Raw genomic sequence first — 9,932 nt, 5'->3', positions numbered from 1 at the left:
CTCGCGCCCGTTTCTGGAGCTCCTTTACGCGGTGCCCTTAATCCCCTCTCCTCGCGCCCCAGGAAGCAAAGAGGCAAGAAAAAGTCTCCTGTCTCTTCGGCAGCTCCGCGCCCGTTTCTGGAGCTCCTTTACACGGTGCGCTTAATCCCCTCTCCTCTCGCACCAGGAGTTGAATAAGATTTTTAAAGCAAGTTTATGTTTTATTTTTACATATTTTAAAATATTTTTACATATTATGAAATTCACTTACTGTAATTCCATGATTTTTAGAAATGTATAAAATCATACAGTAATCACCACAATCTAGTTTTAGAACATTTTTATCATCGCCCAAAGTTCAGTCTTTATAAATTCGACTTTTCTGTGCGTTTTATGTGAATGGAGTCACAGTATACAAGGTTTCATGTCTGGCTTCTTTCACGTAGCAGAATGTTTTTGAGGTTCGTCCACATATCGCAGTGTGCTCCTTTCAGTTGCTGAATAGCAAGACAGTTTATGGGTATAGCACATTTTGTTTATCCATTCACCAGTTGTTGGAAATTTGCAGTGTTTCCATGTTCTGGCTGTGAATAGTGTTATGGATATTCCTGTTCATGTCTCAGTGTGGACGTAAGGTACGGGTTCTCTTGGATAGACTCCTAGAGGGAAAATTGCTGGGTTGCACGGTGAACTTACATTTTAACTTTCCGCGAAATTGGCAGACTGGTTTCCAGAGTGGAAATAACGAGTGTTCCAGGTCCCCACACCCTCTCCAATGCTTGTTATTTTCTGCCTTTTTTTTTTTTTTTTTTTTTTTTTTTTGCGGTATGCGGGCCTCTCACTGCTGTGGCGTCTCCCGCTGCGGAGCACAGGCGCCGGACGCACAGGCTCAGTGGTCATGGCTCATGGGCCCAGCCACTCCGTGGCACGTGGGATCCTCCTGGACCAGGTCACAAACTCGTGTCTCCTGCATCGGCAGGCGGACTCCCAACCACTGCGCCACCAGGGAAGCCCTGCCTTTTTGATTATAGCTGTCGTAGAGGGTGAATAAGGGGATTTCATTGTGGGTTTGATTTGCATTTTCCTGAGGGCTAGTGATATTGAGCATCTTTTCATGTGCTTGTCAGCTATTTATAGATCATTTCTGGAGATGTGTCTATTTGGACCTTTTGCCCATTTTTATGTGGGTTGTCTTTTTAACATTGAGAGTTCTTTGTGTAGTTTGGAAACCAGTCCCTTATCGACACATGATTTGCAAAAATGTTCCCTTAATCTGTGACTTCTCTTTTCGTTTTCATATTAGTGTTTTTTAGAAGCTCAAGCATTTCATTGTGATGTAGTCCAACTTACCAACTTTTTATTTTATGGATGGTACCTTTGGTATCATATCTCAGAACATTTTGCCAACCCAAAATCACAGAGATTTTTTTCCCCTATGTTTTCTTCAAATATTTACAGTTTTAGCTGTTAACGTTTCAGTCTATTATTCATTTTTTAAAAGATTTATTTATTATTTATTTTATTTATTTTTGGCTGCATCTGGTCCTAGTTGCGGCTTGCAAGATCTTCATTGAGACATGTGGGATCTTTTGTTGTGGTGCACAGGCTCTTCATTGTAGTGTGTGGGCTTCTCTCTAGTTGTGGCACGCGGGTTTTCTCTCTCTAGTTGTGGCGCGCGGGTTCCAGAGTGTGTGGGCTCTGTAGTTTGCGGCACATGGGCTCTAGTTGAGGCACACGAGCTCAGTAGTGGTGGTGCGCTGGCTTAGTTGCCCCACAGCACATGGGATCTTAGTTCCCTAACCAGGGGTCGAACCCATGTCCCTGCATTGGAAGGCACATTCTTTACCACTGGACCACCAGGGAAGTCCCTGTTATTCATTTTTATTTCACTTTTATGTATGGTGTGAGGTTAGCATCTAAATTCATATTTTTGCATGTATTTCTAGTTGTCTTGCCACCGTTTGTTGAAAGACTATCCTTTTTTCCATTGGTTTGTTTTGGCAAAAATCAACCATAAATATAAGGAATTCTGGACTCTCAGTTTTGTTCTGTTGATTTACATAACTATTTTTGTGCCAATACCACACTGTCCTAATTACTATGGCTTTATAGCAGGTTTTGAAATCAGGTAGCATGTATCCTCCAACTTTGTTCTTTTTCAGAATGCATTTGGCTATTCTAGCTCCTTTGAATTTTATATAAATTTTAGGATTGGCTTGTCCATTTCTACAAAAAAGCCTGCTGGGATTTTGATAGTGAATGCATTGAATTTATAGATCAGTTTGTGGAGGATTGTCATCGTGAGAATATTAAGTGTTCAGTCCATGAACATGAAACGTCTTGCCACTTATTTAGATCTCCTTTATTTATTATAGTTTTAATTGTACAAGTCCTGTATATCCTTTATTAAATTTATTCCTGTTGTTATTCTTTTTTCTGAAATATTTATTTTGCTTATTTATTTTTTTTCTTTGGCTGCATCGGGTCTTAGTTGCGGCATGTGAGGTCTTTGTTGAGGCACGTGGGATCTTTTGTTGCAGCACAGGCTCTTCGTTCTGGCGTACAGGTTTTCTCTCAGTAGTTGAGGCATGTGGGCTTAGTTGCCCAGCGGCATGTAGGATCTTAGTTCACCGACCAGGGATTGAACCTGTGTCCCCTGCATTGGAAGGAGGATTCTTTACCCCACTGAACCACCAGGAAATTCCCCTGTTGTTATTCTTTTTGATGCTATTGTGAATGGAATTGTTTTAATGTCAGTTTTCTGTTATTTGTTGCTACTGTATAGATATAATTGATTTTTGCATGTTGATCTTGTATCCTGCAACCTTGCTGAACTCGTTTATTACTTTCTAGTAGCATTTTGTGGATTCCATTGGCTTTTCTAGGTATAGGATTCTATCATCTGCACATAAAAACCTCTTCCTTTCTAATTTGGGCCCTTAATTTACTTTACTTTTCTGTTCTTTGCCTTTTTTTTTCCTTATTGCACTTTTTAGAACCTCCAATATATTGTTGAATAGAAGTGGTCAGGGTGGACATCCTTGTTACGTTTCTGACTTACAGGAGAAAGAATTCAGTCATCCATCATTAAATATGATGTTCGCTGTTGATTTTTTTGTAGATTTCCTTTATCAGATTGAAGATGTTCCATCTGTTCTTAGTTTGTTGAGAGTTTTTGCCATGAGTGTTGTTTGATTTTGTCAAATGCTTTTCCTGTATCTATTGAGATGATCATGTTTTCTTTTATTAAAATGTAGTATTACACTAATTGATTTTGAAACATTAAACCACCTTTGCATTCCTATGATAAATCCCACCTGGTCATGGTGGACAGTCCTTTTTATTTCTTGCTTGATTTTTTGTTACGTGTTTGGAATGGCTCCAGTATCAGGGGAATAATGGGCTCATAGAATGAGTTGGAGAATGTTGCCTTTCCTCTATTTGTGAAATAGTTTGTTGAAGATTGGAATTATTTCTTCTTTTAAATATTTGATAGAATTTACCAAGGAGGTCCTCTGGGCCTGAGCTTCTCTTTGTGAGAAGATTTTTAATTACTGATTCAATTTCTTTACTTTTCTGTGTCTATTCAGATTTTATGTTTTCCTAGAGTGAGCTTTGGTAGTTTGTGTCTTTCAAGGAATTTTTGCATATCATCTAAGTCATTGAATTTATTGGCATAAAGTTAATAATATTCTCTTATACCATATTAGTATCTGTAATGTCTGTAGTGATGTCACTCTTCCAACTCCTGATATTGTAAATATGTATTCTCTCTTTTTATTAGTCTAGCTAGAAGTTATTAATTATATTGAGCTTCTCAAAGAACTAGCTCTCAGTTTAATTCATTTTTTCTATTATTTTTCCCTTTTATCTTTATTATTTCCTGCCTTGCTCTTCCTTTGCATTTAATTTGCTCTTTTTCTAGTTTATCAAGGTATAAGCTGAGGTCATTGATTGGAAAACTTTCTTCTTTCCTAATATGGATATTTAATGTTATAAGTTATTCCTCTAACTATTGCTTTAGTGCCATCCTACATATGTTGTGCTTTCATTTTCATAGTTCAAAATTCTTTTCTAAATTTCCTTTTCATACCTTTTTTTAAAAATAAATTTATTTTTATTTTTGGGGGGCTGCGTTGGGTCTTCATTGCTGCATGCGGGCTTTCTCTAGTTACGGTGAGCGGGGGGCTACTCTTCATTGTGGTGCACAGTCTTCTCATTGCAGTGACTTCTCTTGTTGTGGAGCATGGGCTCCAGGTGCATGGGCTTCAGTAGTTGTGGCACTCAGGCTCAGTAATTGTGGCGCGTGGGCTTAGTTGCTCTACGGCATGTGGGATCTTCCTAGACCAGGGATCGAACCCATGTCCCCTACATTGGCAGGTGGATTCTTAACCACTGCACCACTGGGGAAGTCCCTCATATCTTTTTTGTTCCATGGGTTATTTAGACGTGCATTATATAGTTTCCAAATATTTGGGGATTTTCCAAGGAACTTTCTGTTTTGGATTTCTAATTTAATTATGTTCTGCTCAAAGAACACACATACTTTGTATGATTTGAGCCCTTTTGAATTTATTGACTCTGGTTTTATGGCCCAGAATATTGTCTGTCTGAGTGATTATTCTGTATGCACTTGAGAAGTACATGTGTTTTGATGTTTTGATGGAGTATTCTCTGAATGTCAATTAGGTAAAGTTGGTGGTTAGTGCTGTTCAAACCTCCTGTACCCTTGCTGACTTTCTGTTCTAGCACTTATTGAAAGAAGGGTATTGAAATCTCCAACCATAATTGATCTATTACTCTTTGCAGTTCTTTCAGTTTTGGCTTCATGTATTTTGAAGCACTGTCATTAAGTTCATAAATATTTAGGAATGTTATATTCTCTTGGTTAAATGACCGTCTTATCCTTACGAAATGATCTTTAAGTACTATTCTTTGCTCTGAACTCTACTTTGATATCAGTATATTCATTGTAGCTTTCTTTTGACTAGTGTTAGCATGGTATATCTTTTTCTATTTTTATTTTTAATCTTTGTTAATTTGTTTTTTTTTTTGTTTTTTTTTTTTTTTTGTGGTATGCGGGCTTCCCTCTGCTGCGGCCTCTCCCGTTGCGGAGCACAGGCTCCGGACGCGCAGGCCCAGGGGCCATGGCTCACAGGCCCAGCCGCTCCGCAGCACGTGGGACCCTCCCAGACCGGGGTGCGAACCCGGTTCCCCTGCATCGGCAGGCGGACGCGCAACCACTGCGCCACCAGGGAAGCCCCAATTTGTTTTTTTATATTTAAATTGTGTTTCATGTATGCAGCACATAATTGGGTTTTGCTTTTTAAATCTTAACTGACAGTCTCTGCATCTGAAAATTGGTATGTTTCAGCTTTGCACAGTTGGCAGTATTATAGCCAATGAGGTTTATCCGCGGTATGATTATTGCTAATTGAAAACTCTTCCGAATACCCTGCCGTGATGATTTGAAATACAGCGGCATTGGCAATTTTTGACAGTCTCTACAGAGACTGAATGTTTTTTTTTAATGGTATGTTTATACTACTTCCTTTTGATATGATTATTGACATGATTGTGTCTATCATCCTGCTATTTGTTTCCTGTTTGTCCCATATGTTTCTTGTTCCCATCTTCCTCTCTTTCTTTTTTTCATTAATCAGGTGTTTTTAAAAAAATTCCATTTATATCCTCTTCTTACTCCTTAGCTATAACTCTTTGGGTTTTTTGTTTTTTGTTTTTTTTTTTCACTTTAATTGTTACTTTAGCCTGTACAACTTTCACTTATCACAGTCTGCTTTCACGGGATATTATAACATTTCATGTGTCGTATAAGAACTTTACAGTAGTGTACTTCCATTTCTCCCCTCCCAGGCTTTGTACTGTCATTTGTCACGCATTTTACTTCCATCTGTGTGGTTTGTTTTTTGGGTTTTTTTTGCGGTACGCGGGCCTCTCACTGCTGTGGCCCCTCCCGTTGCGGAGCACAGACTCCGGACGCGCAGGCTCAGCAGCCATGGCTCACGGGCCCAGCCGCTCCGCGGCATGTGGGATCTTCCTGGACCGGGGCACGAACCCGCGTCCCCTGCATTGGCAGGCGGACTCTCAACCACTGCGCCACCAGGGAAGCCCTCCATCTGTGTTTTATACCCCACAGTACGTTGTTTGTTTTACTTCTGCCTGTAGGTCTTCCTTTAGCAATTTTTTGGTGCTGGTCTTTTGGTCATGAATTCCTTTTATTTGTTTTTCTTTTTTTCTTCATTAAGATATAATTCACATACCATACTATTTACATATTCAAAGTGGACGATTCAGCGTTTTTAGCTCATTGATAGAATTGTGCCACCTTTATTACAGTTCTACTTTAGAATAGTTTTGCCCCTCCCCCACAGAACCCCATCCCCATTATTAGTTGTTCTGCTCCTCACCTGTTCACACTTTTGGTGAGGGAGGGGTCCCCCCACCCTAAATACTGCAGGATGGCCAAACACACAGCGCCCAGCCCTGGACACGTGAGACAGACAGCAGTTTACTAGACACCTACTCGTGGCTCAGGGGAGGAGGAAACCCCACAACAGCGGGGCCTCGTACATGTCGCACTTGGGAGCAGAGTGGACAAACATGGACTTTGGGAGGCGGGCTTTATAGGGACATGAGAATGAGCCACCCTGGTTCCCATGAGGGGACGTGATTGGGCTCATCTGAACAGTTTCACAGGCTGGCAGAGAAGTGAAGCTTGTGGGGTTAGGAACATGGTAGGATGCGGCTGGTACAGTTGAGGGGAACCTTTTTCGCTGGGAGGGCATATCTGGTGAGAGCTGGAAAACTCATGGTTGGGCCTTTGGGGCCCCATGAGGCTCAGGGATGTCCAGGCAGCCCATACTGTTGAATCTTAACTTCAGACCTTACGCCACAGAAGTCAGTCCCCTTTCTTCTCCAGCCCCTGGCAACCACAGATCTACTTTCTGCGTCTGTGGATTTGCCTGTTCTGGACATTTCATACAGATGGACTCATACGATATGTGGTATTTTGTGTCTGGCTTTTTCCCCTTAGCATTATGTTTTCAAGGGTGCTAGCATGTATCAGTACTTCACTCCTTTTATTGCTGATTTTTATGCCACTCTGTGGATATACCACATTTTATTTATCCATTCCTCAGTTGATGGGCATTTGGGTTGTTTCCATATTTTTGGCTATTATGAATAATGGTGCCATGAATATTTGTGTATACATTTTTGTGTGGTTGTTTGTTTTCACTTTTATTTGGTATATACATAGGTTTTCCTTTATTTTTGAAAGCTTTTTGGCTGGATATAAAATTTGGATTGATATGCTTTTTTCTTTCAGCGCTTTTAAGATACTGCTCCACTGTCCTCTAGTTTGCATTATTTCTGATAAGAAATCTGCTGTCATCCTTTTTTCTTTTTTAAACTTTTTATTTTATATTGGAATATAGCTGATTAACAATGTTGTGATAGTTTCAGGTGCATAGCAAGCAGCTCAGCCATACATATACATGTATCCATTCTCCCCCCAAACTCCCCTTCCATCCAGGCTACCACATAACATTGAGCAGAGTTCCCTGTGCTATACAGTGGGTCCTTGTTGGTTATCCATTTTAAATATAGCAGTGTGTACACGTCAGTCCCAAACTCCCTAACTCTCTCTTCCCCCTATCCTTCCCCTCTGGTAACCCCCCTTTATTCTCCAAATCTGTGAGTCTCTTTCTGTTTTTGTAAATAAGTTCATTTGTATCATTTCTTTTTAGACTCTGCTTATAAGGGATATCATACGCTATTTCTCTTTCTCTGTCTGACTTAACTTCACTCAGTATGACTATCTCTAGGTCCATCCATGTTGCTGCAAATGGCATTATTTCATTCTTTTTAATGTTTGAGTAATATTCCATTGTATATATGTACATCTTCTTTATCCACTCCTCTGCTGGTGGATATTTAGGTTTCTTCCATGTATTGGCTGTTGTAAACAGTGCTGCAGTGAACATTGGGGTGCATGTATCCTTTCAGACCACGTTTTTTTCTGGATATATTCCCAGGAGTGGGATTGCTGGGTCATATGGTAGTTCTGTTTTTAGTTTTTTAAGGAACCTCCATACTGTTCTCCATAGTGGCTGTATCAATTTACATTCCCACCAGCAGCACAAGAGGGTTCCCTTTTCTCCACACCCTCTCCAGCATTTATATTGTTTGTGGATTTTTTGATTATAGCCATTTTGACTGGTGTGAGGTGATACCTCATTGTAGTTTTGATTTGCATTTCTCTAATAATTAGCGATGTTGAACATCTTTTCATGTGCCTCTTGGCCATCTGTGTGCCTTCTTTGGGGAAGTGTCTATTTAGGTCTTCTGCCCATTTTTTGATTGGGTTGGGTTTTTTTTATGATATTAAGCCTCTTGAGATGTTTGTAAATTTTGGAGACTAATCCCTTTTGGGTCACATCATTTGCAAATATTTTCTCCCAACCTGTGGGTTGTCTTTTCATTTTGTTTATGGTTTCCTTTGCTGTGCAAAAGCTTTGAGTTTAATTAGGTTCCATTTGTTTATTTTTGTTTTTATTTCCATAACTGGGAGACAGATCAAAAAAGATATTGCTGCGATTTATGTCTTTATATTGTTTGTGGATTTTTTGATTATAGCCATTTTGACTGGTGTGAGGTGATACCTCATTGTAGTTTTGATTTGCATTTCTCTAATAATTAGCGATGTTGAACATCTTTTCATGTGCCTCTTGGCCATCTGTGTGTCTTCTTTGGAGAAGTGTCTATTTAGGTCTTCTGCCCATTTTTTGATTGGGTTGGGTTTTTTTTATGATATTAAGCCTCTTGAGATGTTTGTAAATTTTGGAGACTAATCCCTTTTGGGTCACATCATTTGCAAATATTTTCTCCCAACCTGTGGGTTGTCTTTTCATTTTGTTTATGGTTTCCTTTGCTGTGCAAAAGCTTTGAGTTTAATTAGGTTCCATTTGTTTATTTTTGTTTTTATTTCCATAACTGGGAGACAGATCAAAAAAGATATTGCTGCGATTTATGTCAGAGAGTGTTCTGCCTATGTTTTCCTCTAGGAGTTTTATAGTGTCCGGCCTCACATTTAGGTCTTTAATCCACTTGGAGCTTATTTTTGTGTATGGTGTTAAAGAATGATCTAATTTCAGTTTTGTACATATAGCTGTCCAGTTTTCCCAGCACTGTTCCTTGAAGAAACTCTTTCCACCATTGTGTACTCTTGCCTCCTTTGTTTTAGATTAATTGACCATAGGGTTTATTTCTAGGCTTTCTATTCCTGTTCCCTTGATCTATATTTCTATTTTTATGCCAGTACCATACTGTTTTAATGACTTTGTTCATTACAAAGCGCTCTTTGTACTATAGTCTGAAGTCAGGGAGCCTGATTCTTCCAGCTTCATTTTTCTTTCTCAAGATTGCTTTGACCTTACGGACACCAAGGGGGGGTGGGGGCGGTGGGATGAATTGAGAGATTGGGATTGACATGTATGCACTAATTATGTATAAAATAGGTTAATAATAAAAAAATAAAATAAAAGATTGCTTTGGCTTGCTGTCATCCTTATCTTACTCCTTTGAACATATAATGTTTTGTCTGCTTTTAAGTTTTTCTTTTCATCATTGGCTTTAAGCATTGTGGTTACGATATGCTTTGGTGTAGTTTTCTTCATGTTTCTTGTGTTTAGGTTTTCCTGAAATTCTTGGATCTGTGGGGTTTTTTTTTTTCTCATATCAGACAAAATAGACTTTATTTTTTTAACATCTTTATTGCAGTATAACTGCTTTACAATGGTGTGTTAGTTTCTGCTTTACAACAAAGTGAATCAGTTATACATAGGTTCCCATATCTCTTCCCTCTTGCGTCTCCCTCCCTCCCACCCTCCCTATCCCACCCCTCTAGGTGGTCACAAAGCACCGAGCTGATC

General features: G+C 39.4%; 1 protein-coding gene and 1 non-coding gene across 6 annotated transcripts in view; both read left to right on the top strand.

The window, feature by feature from the left end:
- The window catches only part of EPB41L5 (erythrocyte membrane protein band 4.1 like 5), a 155,795-nt gene that overhangs the window by 106,145 nt on the left and 39,718 nt on the right, over positions 1–9,932 (top strand). The window lies entirely within an intron of this gene.
- On the top strand, positions 5,352–5,492 carry LOC112062512 (U4 spliceosomal RNA). The gene has a single exon (XR_002890768.1). It is a non-coding gene; the product is annotated as a U4 spliceosomal RNA (small nuclear RNA).

This window comes from Physeter macrocephalus, chromosome 2 (genome assembly GCF_002837175.3).
Source record: "Physeter macrocephalus isolate SW-GA chromosome 2, ASM283717v5, whole genome shotgun sequence".
NCBI lineage: Eukaryota > Metazoa > Chordata > Mammalia > Artiodactyla > Physeteridae > Physeter > Physeter macrocephalus.
The sequence above is the reverse complement of the archived record's forward strand: the minus strand, read 5'-3'. Positions and strand labels throughout refer to the sequence as shown.